Source organism: Cryptomeria japonica, chromosome 7 (assembly GCF_030272615.1).
Source record: "Cryptomeria japonica chromosome 7, Sugi_1.0, whole genome shotgun sequence".
Taxonomy (NCBI): domain Eukaryota; kingdom Viridiplantae; phylum Streptophyta; class Pinopsida; order Cupressales; family Cupressaceae; genus Cryptomeria; species Cryptomeria japonica.
Window position 1 is genome coordinate 93,725,466 of NC_081411.1, and position 23,146 is coordinate 93,748,611.

A 23,146-nucleotide genomic window follows, 5' to 3' on the forward strand; every position below is an offset into this window, starting at 1 on the left:
ACCTCTAACACTCTATATTAGTCCACGAAAAAGGCAGGAAAGAAGCTAGTTTCTTACATTAATTACCGAATACCTGCACAACCTCGTACTATTATTGATTTCAATTAATTTTCATTGTTAATCTAATAATATTTATTTCTTTATAAATCTATAGGAAGGTAGGTGCTTCTTCTTATTATTAATTTTAATATTAAGAGTATAAAAAATGTTTAAATATATATGATTAATATATAATTTTAATTTAAAAATATTTTACTTTAAAATCTTAAGAACTGTCATTTTTTATTAAAAATTATATATATATATAAATATAAAGTTTAGATTATTTTATTTACTTGACAATTATCCCATTTAGAAGATTATATATATTTTTATAATATTATTGTATACATTATATTAATTGTCCTCGTACATGGAGAAAAAAAGAATAAAACTAGTTTTACAATGGAATGGGTTGGAGAGGGAGAAAACAATTGAAATAGGGAGGCCATCTTTATGGTAAGTTAAAGGGGGTAAAAATTTAATGTGGAAAACAATTGGTAATGTTAATGTGGAAACCTTAGATGAGATCACTAAAATAGGTATTTTAGAAGAATTTGTTTACTCTAATCTAGGAAGAAAGATATTATTGCTAAATTGTATGTATGTAGTATCAATGGAATATAATCTAGTACATGGATATAGATAAAATGGATTGGTGTGAATTTGGAGGTGATTTTCTTGGTATGAGGTTTTTATATATAGTCTTTTAGTTGGAATTTGAGAAAGATAATGTGTTTATTGAAGGGCCTTGGTTTACATAGAAGGTGAATCTATAAGTCATAGTATGGTCTTTAATCTTTGACTCACACAAGAAATTGAAGAGATGTGGTTATTTAGAAATCTTAACATCAAATTACAATGTTGTTATTTCCAAATAGTCATATCTATTAATAACTTCAAAATTGTAAAGTTTTAGGACAATCCTCATAATACCACAAAACAAATATATCATGCCAACCCATGAACCAAAGAAAATCACATTCCTAACATGAATTAGGAAGAGAAAATTAAAACTGATCATGATAAATCAACTACAAAATATCCTTCTATTTATTGAAAGGCAAAGACCCCCAAAATGATACAAATTCAAAATGACTTATTGATCATTACGAACTCAAGTAAGATAACCCTAAAATAATAGATCATTAAATATAAATGAGACTATTGAGATAAATATCATTCACATATAAAATAAGTCATAACAACATAAAATGAGATAATCACATGAATCTAATAAGAAAATAATTCTACATACTTTCAAATAACAATTTCTATTAAATTAGGTGATTCCTAAATATTAATCATTCAAAGTAAATAATGCATAATTGTGCAAGCATACCAAGATAAACACATTTTTTATGCTCATCAACTATCACAATCCTTTGACTTCTACATCTCACATGGTTACTGTTCTACATTGTTTCTAATGTCAATTTCTATTATATTGACTCCCAAATATTAATCTTTCATTGTGACAAATACATAAGTATACAAGCATATGGAGATAAACACATTTTCTGTGCTCATTAAAGTATCACAATCGTTTGACTTCCACATCTCACATGGTCTGCAATTGAAGATTCTAATGAATTTTTCATTCTCAATACCCTAAACCAATATTATGTACATGTAGAAAAAAATCATAAAGAAAAAAAAAAGATATTAAGTAAGGAAACACACAATTAATGTGATACCATCCCAATACATTACAATTAAAATCTATTTATATTGAGGTGCACCAAAATAAGTTTAAAATATTCATATAAATATTTTAATATTATAACTTCCTATATCTTTTCATTGTTGGACAAGGTAAGGAAGTTTGGTTTTATTCATTATGATAATTTTAATATAGAAATCCAAATAAATAGTGTAATTTTTGGATAATTGTTATGTAATTAAGATAGGATTTGAATCTATTACATTTGTTTTATTTGTGTATATACCAACAAATCTAGTTATAATTATACCATTTAATACTATGGATTATATTTACTTAAAAGTAAAATATTTTAATCCATTTTAAATTAACCATGCCCAATATAAATACATGAATGACCAACATAAATGTATATTTAATGATCATAATATAATAGCTAGTCACCTCTTAAATATATTATACTAATAAGAAAGTGAAAAGAGATATTCCATATTGTAACAAATAATCTGATTTATTCAAAATAATCAGAATTTCATATTTTAAGTTATATATTTGAATAATGACATCCTAAACAATAAGTTGATCAGATATGTGAACCAATTTCATAGAAGAAAAACCACTTCATTTTAATTCAAGGCTAAAATTTCTAATCCCACAAAATAATAGTTATTATTTTAAACTATGCGTATTGAATGGCCTAGAACAAAATGAGGAGGGAATGTAGATAAAAATGAACCTTCTTATTGAAGAGCCAACATGTTACAACTTATTAGATAGAACATTATATTAAATATGAGAATAATTGAAAGGAGCTTGTAAATCATTTTATTTGTTTTATTTTGATATTTATTGTTATTGTACAAAATTCGTTCTCCATGAGCATTCCCATTCAATTCACGAAAAGAAATGTTGAAGTTCTCTTGGAGATGAATTTTTATTATAAATAGCTTTGCACATTCCTTCTAGTTTAAGCTTATATCACCAGATTAACCTTCATCTTCACCTTTATTTTTGTGTGGCCATGACATGCTAAGGTCATGTGTGTGACCTCATCTTGTTAGCTATCTTCAATATACATAAAGATTTTGATGTGTTTAGAAACAATATCTAATTGTTGTAGTAGGTTTAGTGGATGCTTGACATTGATGAGCATGTTTCAATCTCATATCCTTATAATATAAATTAGCAATAGTTAAAAATGCTTTCTACTTTTTTGCAAGAAAACGTTTTAGTCACTAGATAAACACAGAACCTCAAAAAACTGAAAAGCTTATGATTTTGTGACAGATGACCAAAAATAGAATTCATATGTATAATTTGAATAGCCTAAAACTGTGAGATTGCATATGTTTATTTGACAAAGTTGAAATTTGCCTTACAACAAATATGAAAATTTAGATATTAATCAATTTTAAGAAATTTACAAGTTCTAAGAAATGTTTCAGATGTATAGAGAAATTAATATGTTGTGTTTAAATGAAATCCATGATTTCCATTCTGAAAATTAACCAAATGATAAAACTATATGTACATAAATCATCATTGACCATTATAGAGTGTTTTAATTTATTTCTCTAAAATGGTACGTATGACACATGAATGTTAAGAATGGGTGATACTATAAGATGTTTTTGATAAGTGTCCTTGGATTTGTCATTGATTGTGACATCATAGAACCAAATTCAAATGTTTTCAGTATATTTCACAAAATTATGCTCTATTGATTCAATCTGTTCTGCTAACTGATTGCTTATTGGCACTTTGGAAGAGGATTCACATTCTGGTTGATTCATCATTTCTTCTTTATTATTTGCCTCACATTGTTGCACACCTTTAAATGCCTCATTTGTCACACTACCATGAAGGCATTACATTTTTAGAGTATTGTGCCCAGGATTATCAATCTCCATGACTTGTGATCCGTTCTCAACAAATGGATCACTATTGTGCTTTGAGCACTTCAAGACCTCGTAACTTTGAGATACATTCATATCAGGATGAATGTTACATAAGAATTCACTTGCTCTTGTAATATGAACTGGTTGAGCAACATGATTTGAAGGAAAATCTGTAGTCGAATCCTCTGACAAATGAGTTGGCCCACGCTGAGCAACAATTTTATAACAAAAGACAACTAGTGCAGGATCCATTTGAGAAAGCATGACAGTAACCTGATTATGCATAAGACAAGGATTAGAAAAGTGAATAATAAATGCTTACTATTTGACATAAAACATTTGAACTTAAATTAATGTATGTCTCTATTAGCACATTTAACCATACCACATCCCTTAGTGCATATGCTCTGCTATAAATTCGAGCTCCATTGTAATCATCACCATTATATGTATGTTATGCAAAAATAATAATAGTTATTATTAGGAATGAATGGAAAACCAAATTTTGTTCAACCCCATAAAGCTGCTAGGATCATAGGCATGCCCATTCATGCTTACTTTTGCATTGGCTCGAATTAGTTCCACATCTTGCAGGAATGTTGTGCATGTCAACTAATGCCTGTTATCTACACGTTGCAGTAAAGTAGTGATATCCATTGGAATTTGAACTATTGAATAATAGTCAAGAGCACCTTCATCCATGATAGGGTAATGGAAGACACTGAATCATTTTTCATCCTCAACAAATGAATCAAATAATGATTGATGCATCACTCTAAAACCTATTGCAAACATCCCGAAGACATATTCGGATTCAAATGCCTAAGCATAATCTTGAACAAATGAAGTAGGGAAAATACAAGCACTAAAACAATGATGTCATTGATACATACATATAGAGATGACCAAACAAGGATGCAGCTTCTCCATCCAATTCATCAGAGGGCACATAGGAGGTTGCAAGAAGTAATAAAGGAAGGATTGATGGCAATTATTCTGGTATAGCTAGTAGAACAACTCTTAGATGACCGTGGGCCTATGAAGCTCAGTGAAACAAACAAAATCAGATATGTAGTCATTTTAGGAACCTCTAGCAATAAAAACAAAATGATTTCAAATATATCATAGGAAATCCCAAATGCACAGAACTTTAAAAGTATCAAGTGTATTAATGTAATGATATACATATTGTCACCCACCAAAGTTGAAGTTGAGGCAGATAAAAGATGGGAGTAGTCATACTTGCTTCTCCCACAATGTGTACTAGTGCTTCCTCAGGGGTCTGTGCACTTGGGTCAGACAAAAGTGATGGAAGTCCAAGACAATGCACAGGGAACCTCTCTAATTCCTATAAAACTGCAGGGCCAATGTGATCCTGGCAAGAAAAGTACAAATATTGCATCCTTTAGAAATTTAGCTAGCTTAGTAGCCAACCAATTTAAAATTTTTAAAAAATAGACTCATGTTATAGACGTGAAAACATCTATGAAAGAATTTTATAACCATACCAAGCCAACACGCTCCTTCCCACAAAGTAGAAGTCTCGTTCTGTAAACAAACAGAATGGAAGAACCATAGGGAAATCCAAGTAACTTTTCAAGATTAGGAGAATTGTCATTTAACGAATCTTTTTTATCACCCTTGACCACTATGTAGGAGATCTCAGAAATATAATCATCGATTATTTTTAGATGTCATTGTAAGCATGGAGCTATTACTGGGGACAATAGCCTTGATTGTACTGTTGCACCTCTATGGGAAATAGGAGTAATAGTAGACATAGAGTCCAAGAAATTATCCATCTCTACTTTCACACAAGTAAAATCTATGACAAAGTTATCATCACTAGTTTATACTTGAGGATATTTCTCATGGAAAGTATTAATTTGAGCTTCTATGCACAAAGGTTTTAAATTAGTACCACAATAGTGTTGGCAAATGCACACTCCAATGAGACATTGTAGGTGATTGAAGGTTTTGTCATTGATGACAACCTTAAAATCCTATGATGTCGGTAAGGCAATCCACCAGCACCAGAAAAGTCAGATTCTACACCAGCACACAGACCACCAGCAACGACAGTGAAAGGAAGCATACCGACATAGAAGCCGATAGGAATTTTGGTTGTAATTTATTTTGTTTATTATTGTAAAATCATTGTAAGCCGACTTAGAAAATTGTAAAATGACTCATATATATAAGAGATCATTGTAGAACAAATAGGTAATGCATTGAGGAATGTAATTATGAAGGCAGACCTATTATGTGAGTTATAGGCTAAGGGTTTATGTAAGAAGCAAAGCTATAAACCGGTACTGGATCTGGCATAGTAGATGCTATTTTCAAGAAGTACAAGACACTAGATTTATATAATCCATTTTGTAAGTCAGTGAGACTTCCCATTTTGTAATTGAGCAGTGAGCTCTAGGCACTTGGCCTTCCTACATGTGCAAGCCCCTCTTGTAGCAGTAATATTCTCTTATTGGCAAGTAAGTGAATATTGTGGGTCACAAATCCCACCGAGGTTTTTCCCACACTAGGTTTCCCCATTAAAAATTTGTGTTATGGTGTGTTTTTCATGTGGTTGTTTTTATCTCTGTTTATTGCATTACTTTCTGTTGACCAGTACACAATTCTAATTTGCTCTACATGTTTTAAGTTAAGAAAATATTATTACTCGTTAGATAATAATTCACCCCCCCCTCTCAGTATCTGTGGGAATCCTAACAATTGGTATTAGAGCTTGGTCCTCTATTTTCAGAAGTCTAATAGCTTGAGGAAGATCTTGACACCAGCATAGATGGCAAACATGATGAAGCAACTAGAAGGAGCTCTCTCAGACTATGATGTAGAAAAATTGAAAAATATCAAACTTGAAGATGATCTAAAGGTTGCTCAGGATATTATTCAAGCACTCCAAGAAAATCTTACTATTTCAAGAAACAAGAGAAGAGAACTTTGTGAAAAGATGCAAAATGAGAATGATGAAAAGGAAACTCTTAGTGATCTGATAAATAAGTTGAAACAAGAAAACATGACAACAAAGAATGAGATGCAGGATATGACTATGAGATTTTGTAAAGAAATTGAAGATAGAAAGAAGAATGAAGAAGACTTGACTAGAAGACTAAATGATGCTTCAAATGAAAACACAAGACTTAGTTATAAAAATGATAGGTTGAAGACAAATCTAATGCATGCACAAAATGACTCAAATGAACTCATGAGACAAAAAGGTATCTTGGAAGGAGAATTGGCTGTTGCAAATCAACATAAAGAAAACTTCAAGAAAATATCAAAAGAACTTGGTAACTTGTTGAAGAATCAGAAACCTAATGGTGACACTAATGGTCTTGGCTTTGAAACTGGTGAAAGCTTCGGTACTGCAAACACACAGGATCATGGCAAACTGGTAAGACAACCTACTGCTTATAAATTTAATGGCAAATGCTTTAACTATAACAAGTATGGTCATAGAGAAAATCAATGTAGATCTAGAAAGTATCAGAATACCAGTACACCCACCAGTCAATGTTCAAAATGCAACAAATTTGGTCATAATTCTAAAAATTGTAGAATGAATGTGAGATGCTATATTTGTGGGAGATTTGGACATTTATCTAATCAATGCGGAACACAAACTGGCATAGGTTATGGGAAGGCTATTCAAAAAAATAATGTGACTTGTTATGCATGTAACAAAATTGGGCATATTGATAAATATTGTAGAAGCAAGTCCTCACTGGTAAACAACAAAGGTCCTAGTTTGAAAGGAAAAGAAAAGGTTGAAAAAGTTAAGCTTGAATTTTCAAAACAATGGATTAGGAAATCAGAACTGAATATTGACAGGAATACTCCTCCACCAGTAGAACATAGTAGCACTCTACTGGCAGGAGAGTCTTCATCTAACTAAAGAAATTTTTTTTGAGGATTTGGCAAACAAATGTGAAACATGCTATTATTCCCTTGGTTGATGGTAAGAAGTTAAAATTACTTCCATACCGACAGATATGTTAAGTGATTACATAATCAACAAGCATTAAATATGGTGGTTGGCAAAATTAACATTATAAATCGGTGTTTTTGGCTCCCATTTCACCAAGCATTCAAACATTCGAAGAGCAGAAAAATTCTGAGCTAAGGCATTCCAAGCAAAGAGGCAAAGCAATTCAGCAATCAATCTTTCCAAAGATAGAAAAAGGTATTTATAAACATGGCATCCTCTTTTGTACCTGAATTCATAGCAAACCCTACTATAGTGGAAGTAATCAAGTGCCCTATGCCCTTTTTCAGTTAGTTCCCAAACTACCAAAGAAGGATGATAATGTTGGTGCTTTCTCTCAAATCCCCAAAGGAGTAGTTTTGGCAGGATACCCTAGGATGTATATTCATTGCCATAGAGAAGAATTAGGAGATGATGAAATTAAGAACATGTACAAGACTGCTCTTTGTGATGATTCTGGTATTGTGAAACCTGAACACAAAATAATTGAAACCCTAGGATTCATAGAAATTATCTACATTCTAGATTTCCCCAAGGAAGTTATTAGGATAGTATTAAGAAGGGAACATGGTGCATTCTTTTGGCTAGATTCTATTCACAAAATTACTAAGGAAGCTGTAAAAGCTGTAACAGTGTTACCCTCCACTGGTAACAGACCTGACAAGACAAAGAAGGTCTCAAATGACCTAGTAATGAACCTAACAGGTGCAACATCCGACAAAAGGTCTTTAAGGGTGAATGATATAATTGACATAAATGTGAGATTCATTAGCATGATTCTAGGCTACAAAACAACACATGCAAACATACTAAATTTAGTTTCTAGATTATGCATAAAGAGTGCTCATGACATGATTAAGGATAATGTGAAAATTGATGTGTGTGAATGGTTGAAGGATGAATTGATTGACAATCTAGGAAAGATCAAGAAGGATAAGAAAGGGACATTTAGATTTGACAACTTACTTGTTTGCTTAATGCTACATATAACCAAACAGGTGCCCGATATAGGTAATAAGAACCTTGGATTTGACATATTGGTAGGCAAATAGTTATCTGACTTATTCAACAACATGGGTGAAAACAAAGAGAAGAATATTAATGAGTACTTTCAAGCATTAAAGCCCAGATTGAATACTAGAGTCAGACTGTCATAAGAAATTGTAAATAAATATAAGGATGACATATGTTTTGTGATTAAGAAGGATGAGATCTGGATGGAGGCAATTATCCCAAGAACAATTTGGTTTATTGAAATGGGTTATGAGACAGATGATAACATCATTGAAACATATGCAAAATCCCTTCTGGAAGCACCTAAGGAATAGGTATTTGGCAGTGCTGAAACCATTGAAAATCAAATTCAATCCTAGAAGAGAGTGAAGAAAGTAGAAGCAATAGTGAGGAGAGGTTCAAGGCAGGCGAAGGCTATCAAAGAAGATGTACTTAAATAAATCAGTATTACTAAAGATGAGTTACAAGCACAACAACCAGAAACTCACCTTTCGCTAGTAGCATGTTCTTCGGAAAGTGACATGCTAGCTGCAGTTAAAAGAGTTGTGAGGAAAAGACAACCTTCACCGGTATCCACACCTTCACCTAGAAGAACCAGAAAAAAACAACAGGCAGTAAGGCCCTCAGCCAAGAAGACAACTCCAAAGAAGAAAAAGTTAACACCAAAGAAAAGGACTCAACAAAATATTGCTCCGATTGACGGACTGTTGGATGAAATAACAGAGGAGGAAAGCTCAAGAACATCAACAAATTATATGATTCACTATCAGTTGATGATAAAGAAAAAGTTTAAAATAGTGTAATTCTACACATGGATATCTACAATAAATTTTTGATGCAAATTGTACATGAAGTATCGGTAGAACAATTTAAGAGAATTGAAGCTAGAAGGCAAGTTGTTATAGAGCTTGACAAGAAAATAAAGATTGAGAAACTACTTGTTGTTTATCCTGTTAACTCACCAAAGGAGATAGATGATATGATCTCAGAGGCTAACCAGACAGCATTCCCAACTTCACACTGGCATGTATCACTTATGGTTGGTAGAGTAAATGAGGTTGTTGAGGAAACTACTAACGTATGGGATATATTCCTTGTTGAGAAAGAAAAATAGGAAAAATATAGAAACCCCAAACCAATCAAGGTATATCAGAAAGACAAGGATAAGGGAAAAGGAAAGGTTGGTGGACCTCCACGCATCAAAATAATAGATAATCTACCCCCACCGTCTCAAGATACTCCACCAGTAACAACAACTGAAGATCAACTAGCTGATGAGAATATGGATATATCACAAGAGGGTACAAATCCTAATTCTGAGGTATTATATACAGTAGATGTTGATACTTAGAAGGTCAACATTGTGGTAGATAAGGACACAATCGGTAAGACAGATAGGGCTAGTGAGCCACCGGTAACTAATAACACAGATAACACTGAAGGAAAACTGGTAGATATTGCCACAGAACAATAGGCAAAACAACAAACAGAGCAATGGGCTTAAGTACAGGAATAGGTTAATAGAGAATCAGTGCCACCGACAACTGCTGAGCAAATCAAACCATTGCTTAAGGAAATGGAAACACAAACTGGCCTACCAGAGGTCACTGTAAGGAAGGATATTTCCCCCACCGGCGGAATTTAGAGTGTTGGCTCTTCAACTAGGATTCAAGACAAAAAAATGTAACTGAAGTTCTTTTAGACTCTATAAAGAAAATAATAGACTGTAGTTCATAGGCATATAAGGCTATAGATGACACAATTCCAATTTTGAAGATGATAGCTCCAAAATGTAATGTAGATAATAAGGATTCTTTGAGTCAACTTGACTCTTTGTCTAAGTATATTACTGACAACATAGTGACAGTTGAACAAATAAAGCAGGATTTATTCAAAGAGAGGTTACAAAAGGAAAAACAAAAATTCTTTGAGGAACAAATAAAGAAGTTACAAGGCAGTTTGACACACTTCTACCGGAATTATGCAGCACATTAAAGGAATTCAAAACTTTGTACAGAGATACTTGTAAGACTAACTTTTTGACAGTTGATATAGACAAGAAGATCAGCAAGATATAGGAGGAAATAAATTGACTAGTTGACAATTTCATTAATTCATCTAATTCATTATCATTTTTTGAGCAAAAGATAACAGGTTTTGAGGAAGAATTACTAAATCTAGAAAGAGAAAAGGAGAGAATAAAAATCAAGGCTAAGGATCTAAAATTAAGACTAAGTCCAAAACTGGACTACCTAGCATCCTTAAGGAAAGAAATATTTGATGCATTGGTACAAGGACATAAAACATGGGCAAAGAAAATGCAACACCTCACCGGTACAATTCAAAGAATAGAGGTAGAAATAAAAGACAGTAAAAAATTTCTTGAAAGCCTAAATTTGGTTTTGGCTTATCTTTTTCAAATTGTAACCAATGGGTTACAAGGTTGAAATCAGAAACTACACTCTATTGACACTTTGACAACCTTTGTCATTGATGCCAAAGGGGGAGTAGTGGTATGAGAAAAATCCAATAGCTTAGGGATCTTCTGCTTAGGAGGAGCACACCTTTTTGGTAACAATTTTTGGACTTCAATTTTTGGATACACTTCTGAATTTTTCTCATGATTGTTGCCATCAATACCAAAGGGGGAGATTGTTGGCAAATGCACACTCCAATGAGACATTGTAGGTGATTGAAGGTTTTGTCATTGATGGTAACCTTACAATCCTATGACACCGGCAAGGCAATCCACCGACACCAGCAAAGTCAGATTCTACACTAGCACATAGACCATCGGCATCGATAGTGAAAGGAAGCATACCAGCATAGAAGCAGACAAGAATTTTGGTTGTAATTTATTTTGTTTATTATTGTAAAATCATTGTAAGTCGACTTGGCAAATTGTAAAATGACTCATATATATAAGAGATCATTGTAGAAAAAATAGGAAATACATGGAGGAATGTAATTAAATGAAATAAGGCAGACCTATTATGCGAATTATAGGCTAAGGGTTTATGTAAGAAGCAGAGCTATAAACCGGTACTAGATCTGGCATAGTAGATGCTATTTTGAAGAAGTACAAGACATTGGATTTATATAATATATTTTGTATGTCAGTGAGAATTCCTATTTTGTAATTGAGCAGTGAGCTCTAGGCACTTGGCCTTCCTGCATGTGCAGGCCCCTCTTGTAGCAGTAATATTCTCTTATTGGCTAGTAAGTGAATATTGGGGGTCACAAATCCCATTGAGGTTTTTCCCACACCGGGTTTCCTCGTTAAAATATTGTGTTATGGTGTGTTTTTCATGTGGTTGTTTTTATCTCTGTTTATTGAATTACTTTCTATTTACTAGTACATAGTTCTAATTTGCTCTACATGTTTTAAGTTAAGAAAATCTTATTACCGGTTAGATACTGATTCACCCCCCCTTCTCAGTATTTGTGGGAATCCTAACAAATAGCCCACACAAGCGGCTGCTAATTCCATTCTTAATTCCTCTTATAAAGGATTCTTCCACTTTCTTGTGTGGATGTTTAATATATTAGCTCATGCTTTACAATCGAGTAAGGAAAATAATAATTCATGATCAACCTGACCAGGCCGACGAAGAGCTCCATCAATAGCATCAATCTTGTTTGATGCTCCAATAAGCACTACTTGACCTCTAGAGTCTAGACCATCCATTAGAGCAAGAATCGTAGATACAATAGAATTGTGAATTTGTTCTTGTTTGCTAGACCTCACTGGGGCAAGACTATCTATTTCATTAAAAAATATTATGGATGGTTGGTTCCTTTGCGCTTCTTAAAAAAGCAATTTTAGTTGCGGCTCAACTTTCGCAACCCACTTGCTGAGCACATCAACTCCCTTTCACAAGTAAAAGTTTACTTTATGCCTGCCTCAGAAGCTGCACATGCTAAAGCCCTTGCAATCAATGTTTTTCCAGTTCTTGGAGGACCACACAATAAGACTCCCCTTGGAGGAGAGATGTGTCAATTTCCAAAGAAATCAGGATAGAGAAGAGGGAAAACAACCATTTCTTTCAATATATCAATGTGGTCAAAAAGCCCTCCAATATTATCAAAACTCACTGTTTCATCAACCTACAAGGTTTTAATGTTAGCTCCACCTTTTGAACTAGGCCTAGTAGGTTGTGCAACTACACCTCTGTAACCAAACATATCACCTTGGTGTCCCCATCCAGATGCTGCAACTTTCAAATCCCAAGCAGTTGAGTTATGCATGTCAATTCCACCACAAACCCATTGCCGACCAAAGTTTCTATTTCCCATATGCATCCATGATAATGAACCAACAAGACTCTGATCCATCTTATCCACAAGAAGAGAATAATCTGAATCATCAATTCTTTGTGGACGACGAAGTTTTTTTGCCCTTGAGTGTTAGAAGAGTCTGGCAATATCTACCAATTACTACCACCAACTTACAATTAATGCTCAGTCTAGAAACATCGATAAACAAACAAGTCTAAGTGATGATAGAAGAGTCTAGAAGGGATGACCAATGAAGAAGAATGAAAATCTAGAAAGATCCTACGATAGTAATTCTAGATCATTCTCTGGAGACCTCTATAAATAGAAGCGATGTAACCCATTTCTACAAGCAATAAAAATATATGTTTGGTTTATGTACATCACTACACTTGCATAACATACATTTGTTAGAGTAAAGTAATTAATTAACTTTGCTCTCCTCTTAAGATTTCTCTTTATGCATACATTAGTCATTTAATAATTAATATTTAATTATTAAATGCACACACCTTAGGGTTAGGTTTTCCTTTTGGTGTTGATCTCCTTTATAAGGATTGATCTCTTGTATTATTCATATTCTTGATTCATTTTTCTCTGATAATACATCTTTTCACTTTGTCAGAGCCAAAACCCTTGTATTCGTTCTCTCTCTTTCTCTGTGACAGGTTTCTTGCATGCAGGTTTCTTTGGGTTCTGTGGATTTGTATTTCTCAAATCCTACATGGTATTAGAGCCAGATCTGCTGCAGCTTGTTCAGACTTTTGAAAGATTATGAGATCCAGGTTTTGGTTGCATCAGATCTATGTTTGTCTTCTATTTTTTATTTTGGAATAGGGGGTATTTTTTTTCGGTGCACTTTGAGCCCAAACGGACCTCACCGTTGAGCTTGTAGCACCCAAAAACCCCTATTTCCATATAAAATTTGTTCGATTTGGACACAGTTGCTCCAGAAGGCAAAAAATTTTTTTGCCCCAAGGCCGTACGACCCTAGGGCACAAAAATCGAGGTGAAAATTCAAAAAAAAAAAAAATGTTAAAAAAAATGCAGTTTTTTATTTAAAAGGGCGCAGCCCTTTGGAGGCATGCGCCGCCGCCCACGTAGCCCGGCGGCCACCGCCGCTGGCGGTAAACCCCGCCGCACCGCCCAGCGACCATCGCCGCCCACGCGCCGCTCGCCGCTGCCCGCGCGCCGCCCGTCCGCCCTGCACCGCCCCAGTGCCACCAGCCACTAGTGCTAGCCCCTGGTCACTTAGCAGACCAGGGGCTTATTTTTTTTTAAGCCCTTGAGGGCTATAAGGTCCCCTCTAGGCCCTTTTTGGAGCTGTTTTACAAAATCGGGTATAACTTGGGCATCCGATCTCTATTTTTGGTGAATGAATAGGCGTTGGAAAGGTGATTCCGAGCTGGACCTCATGGTGTGGATTTTTTTCTTGGCTCTATGGTTTGACTATGTTTTTTACTAGTCAAAGTTGGGCTTCTTTTTTGCACTTCCAGGGCTGTAGAATGGGCAAACGGAGTCATTTTTTCGAGAACAAATAGGTATCGGAAAGCTGGTTCCGAGGCCGACCTCCTGGTGTTGGTAATTTATTTCAATTTTGCTATTTGACTGTGTTTTTTTTATAGTCAAAGTGAGGTCTCTTTTTTGCACTCCGTGAGACGTAGAATGAGCATCCGACCTCCGTTTTTTGAAAACTTTATATTTTCGGAAAGCGTGTTCTGTGTACTTTCCAGAAATATGATTTTTTTTTCTAGATTCTACTCTATGCATATTTAATTTAGTTTTTTGCTTTTCAGCACTCTGGTGGATATCGTGGTTGTTTCAAGTCCTGGGATCTCTTTTCTGAGCAGGATGTCTCTGTTTTGATTCTCATTTCTATTTCTAGTCTTCTTATCATTGTAGCTTGTATTTATGCAAACGCACTGAGATAAAGTGCCATCATGCATTGTTTACTTGGAATCTTGCATATCTTGTGTCTTGTTGTACATGCACTGTTGATCAGATGCCATGAGGGGGTTGATGTTTGCCTTTGTTTGCCATCTTCCTTTGTCAAGTGAGTGTTCCTTCCACAACATTCACCTCATGATGATGTATCTCAGCACCTTGGATGTTCTTGGTTCTTTGTCATGCAGTTGTTTTTGGCTGTCCTTTTCAGTGTTCCTGTCCCTCTCCCACTTCCGCATTATGGGGAGGTTTATCCTGTTGGTTCTAATGCTTCTGTGGTTCGATTGATCAGCTCTTCAGGCTTTGGTTTCTCATGCCATCTGTATCTTCGATTTCAGTTGTTTTGCCTTGTTTGCCTCCTGATTCGAGTAGTGTCATTTGAGGGCACTCATGTAGATTACAGTCTTCTCTACCTGGTCATGTTCTAGTTCAGTGGATGTTCTTTAGATCAGCAGTTATTCTTCGACAGAGTTTGTATGTTCTTCATGCTTCAGTGGTGTTCTTTATCTCTTTTTGGAGAGGAGTTTTTTCCCACTGGGTTTTCTCCGTTACTCCGCTTTATAGAGATTCTCTTGTATTAGGGTACCTAATAAGGCCTTGTTGCCGGGACCCTTTTTTGCATTGTAGTTCCTTTGCTTTTTTCCGCATTGTTTGTAGCTGCATTGTAGCTCATCTTAAGGGGGGGTGTTAGAGTAAAGTAATTAATTAACTTTGCTCTCCTCTTAAGATTTCTCTTTATGCATACATTAGTCATCTAATAATTAATATTTAATTATTAAATGCACACACCTTAGGGTTAGGTTTTCCTTTTGGTGTTGATCTCCTTTATAAGGATTGATCTCTTGTATTATTCATATTCTTGATTCATTTTTCTCCGATAATACATCTTTTCACTTTGTCAGAGCCAAAACCCTTGTATTCGTTCTCTCTCTTTCTCTGTGACAGGTTTCTTGCATGCAAGTTTCTTTGGGTTCTGTGGATTTGTATTTCTCAAATCCTACAACATTTTGTTTCATTAATGTCTCTGCCCACTTCATAGTGGTATCAGAGCCAACATTATTGCAGCTTGTAGGATAAAAGACTCTTTGGTGAAAAAGTAATTGGATTGCAGGTTCAAGGAAGCAGAGTAAAGTGAAGAACTGTAAAAGGAGGAGGCTGCAAACCAAGGAAAGAACATTAGTCAATACGTTTTGCCCTGACAATTAAATTTGCAGCCATAAAGAAAAAGTAGACAACAGATCGTTGACAAAATATGAGGAAGACCAAGCTATCTTAAGCAGAAGCCAATTGAAGAGACCACTAGAAATACAGAACTGAGGAAGGATTGCCATCATCATCAACATAAAGGGTGCCGAAAAATGTAAAGAGGTCGTAGCCAGACAAGGAGGAGATTAGTCATATTTCTAAAGAAGAAGAAGAGTTTTTGAAGAACGAAAAAAAATCATGGCATCAGGTATGAATTATATTCTCTTATAGTAGTAATATTCTCTTATGGGCCAATAAGTGAATATTGTGGGTCACAAATCACGCCAAGGTTTTTTCCACATAGGGTTTCCTCGTTAAAATATTGTGTTATGGTGTTTTTTTTATGTGGTTGTTTCTATCTCTATTTATTGCATTACTTTCTATTTACCGGTACACAGTTCTAATTTGCTCTACATGTTTTAAGTTAAGAAAATCTTATTACCAGTTAGATACTAATTCACCCCCCCCCCCCCTCTCAGTATTTGTGGGAATCCTAACAATTGGTATGAGAGCCTGATCCTCTATTTTTAGAAGCCTAACAGCTTGAGGAAGATCCTAACACCGATAGAGATGGAAAACCTAATGAAGAAACTAGAAGGAGCTCTCTCAGACTATGATGCAGAAAAATTGAAAAATATCAAACATGAAGATGATCTAAAGGCTGCTCAAGATATTATTCAAGCACTCCAAGAAAATATTACTATTTCAAGAAACAAGAGAAGAGAACTTTGTGAAAAGATGCAAAATGAGAATGATGAAAACGAAACTCTTAGCGATCTGATAAATAAGCTGAAACAAGAAAACATGACAACAAAGAATGAGATGCAAGATTTGACAATGAGATTTTGGAAAGAAATTGAAGATAGAAAGAAGAATGAAGAAGACTTGAGTAGAAGACTGAATGATGCTGCAAATGAAAACACAAGACTTAGTTATGAAAATGATATGTTGAAGACAAATCTAATGCATGCACAAAATGACTCAAATGAACTCATGAGACAAAAAGGTATCTTGGAAGGAGAACTGGCTGCTGCAAATCAACATAAAGAAAAATTCAAGAAAAGCTTAGAAGAACTTGGTGACTTGTTGAAGAATCAGAAACCTAATTGTGATACTAATGGTCTTGGCTTTGAAACTGGTAAAATCTCTGGTACTACAAACACGCAGGATCATGGCAAACTGGTAAGACAACCTACTGCTTATAAATTTAACTGTAACATGTATGGTCATAGAGAAAATCAATGTAGATCTTGAAATTATCAGAATACTAGTACACCCACCGGTCAATGTTCAAAATGCAACAAAGTTGGTCATAATTCTGAAAATTGTAGAATGAATGTGAGATGTTATATTTGTGGAAGATTTGGACATTTTTCTAATCAATGCAGAACACAAACCAGCATAGGTTATGGGAAGGCTATTCAAAAAAATAATGTGACTTATTATGCATGTAACATAATTGGGTATATTGCTAAATTTTGTAGAAGCAAGTCCTCACCGGTAAACAACAAAGGTCCTAGTTTGAAAGGAAAAGAAAAGGTTGAAGAAGTTAAGCTTGAATTTTCAAAACAATGGATCAGAAAATCAGAACTGAATATTGATAGGAATACTCCTCCATGAGCAGAATAGGGTAGCACTCTACCGACAGGAGAGTCTTCATCTAACTAAAGAAAATTTCTTTGAGGGTTTGGCAAACAAATGTGAAGCATGCTATTATTCCCTTAGTTCATGGTAAGAAGTTAAAATTACTTCCATACCGATAGATATGTTAAGTGATTACTTAACCGGCAAGCATTAAATATGGTGGTTGGCAAAATTAACATTATAAATCATTGGTTTTGGCTCCATTCCATTTCACCGAACATTCAAACATTCAAAGAGCGTGAAAATTATGAGCTAAGGCGTTTCGAGCAAAGAAGCAAAGCAATTCAGCAATCAATCTTTCCAAAGACAGAAAAAGGTACTTATAATCATGGTATCCTCTTCTGTACCTAAATTCATAGCAAACCCTACTGTAGTGGAAGTAATCAAGCGCCCTAGGCCCATTTTTCAGTTAGTTCCTGAAATAGCAAAGAAGGATAATAATGTTGGTGCTTTTTCTCAAATCCCCAAAGGAGTAGTTTTTGCAGAAGACCCTAGGATGTATATTCATTGCCATATAGAAGAATTAGGAGATGAAAAAATTAAGAACATGTACAAGACTGCTCTTTGTGATGATTCCGGTAATGTGAAACCTGGAGACAAAATAATTGAAATCCTAGGATTCATAGAAATTCTTTGCATTTCGGATTTCCCCAAGGAAGTTATTAGGATAGTATTGAGCAGGGTGCATGGTACATTCTTTTGGCTAGATTTTGTTCACAAAATTAGTAAGGAAGATGTAAAAGCTGTAACAAGGTTACCCACCACCAGTAACACACCTGACAAGGCAAAGAAGGTCTCAAATGACCTAGTAATGAACCTAATAGGTGCAACATCTGACAAAAGGTCTTTAAGGGTGAATGATGTAACTGACATAAATGTGAGATTCATTAGCATGATTCTAGGCTACAAAACAACACATGCAAACAGACTAAATTTTGTTTCTAGCTTATGCATAAAGAGTGCTCACAACATGATTAAGGATAATGTGAAAATTGATGTGTGTGAATGGTTGAAGGATGAATTGATTGACAATCTGGGAAAGATCAAGAAGGATAAGAAAGGGACATTTAGATTTGGCAACTTACTTGTTTGCTTAATGCTACATATAACCAAATAGGTGTCTGGTATAGGTAATAAGAACCTTGGATTTGACATACTGGTAGGCAAATAGTTATTTGACTTATTCAACAACATGGGTGAAAACAAAGAGAAGAATATTAACGAGTACTTTCAAGCATTAAAGGCCAGAATGAACGCTAGAGTCAGACTGTCACAAGAAATTGTAAGTAAATATAAGGATGGCATATGTTTTGTGATTACGAAGGATGAGATCTGGATGGAGGCAGTTATCCCAAGAATAATTTGGGTTATTGAAATGGGTTATGAGACAAATTATCACATCATTCAAACATATGCAAAAGCCATTCTGGAAGCACCCAAGGAACCTAAGGAAGAGGTTTTTGGTAGTGGTGAAACCATTGAAAATCAAATTCAATCTAAGAAGAGAGTGAAGAAAGTAGAAGCAATGGTGAGGAGAGGTTCAAGGCAGGCTAAGGCTATCGAAGAAGATGTACTTAAACAAACTGGTATCACTAAAGATGAGTTACAAGAATAACAACCAAAAACTCACCTTTCACCTATAGCAACTTCTTTAGAAAGTGACATGCCAACTGCATTTAAAAGAGTTGTGAGGAAAAGACAACCTTCAATGGTATCCACACCTTCACCTAGAAGAACCTGACAAAAAGAATAGGCAGTAAGGACACCGGCCAAGAAGACAACTCCAAAGAAGAAAAAGTTAACAACAAAGAAAAGGACTCAACAAAATATTGCTCCGATTGACGGACTGTTGGATGAAATAACAGAGGAAGGAAAGCTTAGGAAAATCAAAAAATTATATGATTCACTATCAATTGATGATAAAGAAAAGTTGAAAATAGTGTAATTCTACACTTGGATATCTACAAGAAATTTTTGATGCAAATTTTTGATGAAATACCGGTAGAACTATTTAAGAGACTTGAAGCTAGAAGGCAAGCTGTTATAGAGCTTGACAAGAAAATAAAGATTAAGAAACTACTTGTTGTTTATCCTGTTAACTCACCAAAGGAGATAGATGATATGATCTCAGAGGCTAACCAGATAGTATTCTCAACTGCACACCAGTATGTAGCACTTATGGTTGGTAGACAAAATAAGGTTGCAGAGGAAACTGCTAACGTATGGGATATATTCCTTATTGAGAAGGAAAAATAGGAAGAATATAGAAACCCCAAACCAATCAAGGTATATCAGAAAGTCAAGGATAAGGGAAAATGAAATGTTGGTGGACCTCCAAGCATCAAAATAACAGATAATCTACCCCCACCGTCTCAAGATACTCCACCGGTAACAACAACTAAAGATCAATCGGCTGATTAGAATATGGATATATCACAAGAGGATACAAATCCTAATTCTGAGGTATTATATACAGTAGATGTTGATACTTAGAAGATCAACATTGTGGTAGATAAGGACACAACTGGTAAGACAGATCTAGCTAGTGAGCCACCGGTAACTGATAACATAGATAACACTGAAGGAAAACTAGTAGATAGTGCCACAAAACAACAAGAAGAACAACAAACATAGCAACAAGTAGAGCAACAGGCTCCAGCATAGGAACAGGTTAATATAGAATCAGTACCACCGACAACTACTGAGCAAAACAAACCATTGCTTAAGGAAATGGAAGCACAGACTGACCTACCAGAGGTCACTACAAGTAAGGATATTGCTCCCACTGACAGAATTTAGAGTGTTGGCTCTTCAACTGTAGGATTCAAGACAACAAATGTAACTGAAGTTCTTTTAGACTCTATAAAGAAAATAATAGATTGTAGTTCATAGGCATATAAGGCTATAGATGACACAATTCCAATTTTGAAGATGATAGCTCCAAAATGTAATATAGATAATAAGGATTCTTTGAGTCAACTTGACACTTTGTCTAAGTATATTACTGACAACACAGTGTCATTTGAACAAATAAACGAGGACACATTCAAAGAGAGGTTAGAAAAGGAAAAACATAAATTCTTTGAGGAACAAATAAAGAAGTGTGAAAGGCTGTTTGACACACTTCTACCAGAATTATGTAGCACATTAAAGGAATTCAAAACTTTGTACAAAGATACTTGTAAGACTAACTTTTTGACAGTTGATAAAGAAAAGAAGATCAGGAAGATACAGGAGGAAATAAATCAACTAGTTGACAATTTCATTAATTTATCTGATCCAATATCAGTTTTTGAGCAAAAGATAATAGGTTTTGAGGAAGAATTACTAAAGCTAGAAAGAGAAAAGGAGAGAATAAAAAGTAAGGCTAAGGATCTGAAATTAAGACTAAGTCCAAAAATGGACTGCCTAGCATCCTTAAGGAAAGAAATATCTGATGCAATGGTACAAGGACATAAAACACTGGTAGAGCAAATGCATCACCTCACTGGTACAGTTCAAAGAATATAGGCAGCAATAAAAGACAGTAAAAAGTTTCTTGAAAGCCTAAATTTGGTTTTGGCGGATCTTTTTCAAATTGTAACCAATGGGTTACAAGGTTGAAATAGGAAACTACACTCTATTGACACTTTGACAACCTTTTTCATTGATGCCAAAGGGGGAGTCATGGTATGAGAAAAATATGATAGCTTAGGGATCATCTGCTCAGGGGGAGCACACATTTTTGGCAACAATTTTGGGGCTTCAATTTTTTGATGCACTTTTGAATTTTTCTCACTAGTGTTGCCATCAATGCCAAAGGGGGAGATTGTTGGCAAATGCACACTCCAATGAGACATTGTAGGTGATTGAAGGTTTTGCCATTGATGGAAACCTTACAATCCTATGACACCAGCAAGGCAATCCACTGGCACCAGCAAAGTCAAATTCTACACCAGCACATAGACGACCGACACCGACAATGAAAGGAAGCATACCGACACAGAAGTAGACAAGAATTTTGGTTGTAATTTATTTTTTTTATTATTGTAAAATCATTGTAAGCCGACTTGGCAAATTTCAAAATGACTCATATATATAAGAGATCATTGTAGAAAAAATAGGAAATACATGGAGGAATGTAATTAAGTGAAATAAGGTAGACCTATTATGTGAATTATAGGCTAAGGGTTTATGTAAGAAGAAGAGCTATAAACCGGTACTAGATCTGGCATAGTAGATACTATTTTGAAGTAGTACAAGACATTGGATTTATATATTCCATTTAGTATTTGTCAGAATCCTAACAAATAGCCCACACAAGCGGCTGCTAATTCCATTCTTAATTCCTCTTATAAAGGATTCTTCCACTTTCTTGTGTGGATGTTTAATATATTAGCTCATGCTTTACAATCGGGTAAGGAAAATAATAATTCACGATCAAACTGACTAGGCCGACGAAGAGCTCCATCAATAGCATCAATCCTATTTGACGCTCCAATAAGCACTACTTGACCTCTAGAGTCTAGACCATCCATTAGAGCAAGAATCGTAGATACAATAGAATTGTGAATTTGTTCTTGTTTACTAGACCTCACTAGGGAAAGACCATCTATTTCATCAAAAAATATTATGGATGGTTGGTTTCTTTGCACTTTTTTAAAAAGTAATTTCAGCTACAGCTCAGCTTTTGCAACCCACTTGTTGAGCACATCAACTCCCTTTCATGTGTAAAAGTTTACTTTATGTTCTTCCTTGGAAGATGCACATGCTAAAGCCCTTGCAATCAATGTTTTTCCAGTTATTGGAGGACCACACAACAAGACTCCCCTTGGAGGAGAGATGTGATAATTTCCAAAGAAATCAGGATAGAGAAGAGGGAAAACAACCATTTCTTTCAATATATCAATGTAGTCAGAAAGCCCTCCAATATCATCAAAACTCACTGTTTCATCAACCTGCAAGGTTTGAATGTCAGCTCCACCTTTTGAACTAGGCTTAGTAGGTTGTGCACCTACACCTCCATAACCAAACATATCACCTTGGTGTCCCCATCCAAATGTTGTAACTTTCAAACCCCTAGCAGTTGCGTTATGCATGTCAATTCTGCCACAAACCCATTGCTGACATTTCCCACATGCATCAATTATAATGAACCAACAGGACCCTGATCCATCTCATCCACAAGAAGAGAATTATCTGAATTATCAATTCTTTGTGCTCGACGATGTTTTTTTGCCCTTGAGTGTTAGAACTGTCTGGTAATTTCTACCAGTTACCACCACCAACTTACAATTAATGCTCAATCTAGAAACATCGATAAATAGACAAGTCTAAGCGATGATAGAAGAGTCTAGAAGGGATGACCAATGAAGAAGAATGAAAAATCTAGAAAGATCCTATGATAGTAATTCTAGATCATTCTCTGGAGACCTCTATAAA

The 23,146-nt window shown here is 34.9% G+C and overlaps 1 pseudogene; it reads right to left on the reverse strand.

The window, feature by feature from the left end:
- Positions 1–3,570: 3,570 nt before the first annotated feature.
- LOC131856459 (ATPase family AAA domain-containing protein At1g05910-like) lies at positions 3,571–22,803 on the reverse strand (annotated as a pseudogene).
- Positions 22,804–23,146: the final 343 nt, after the last annotated feature.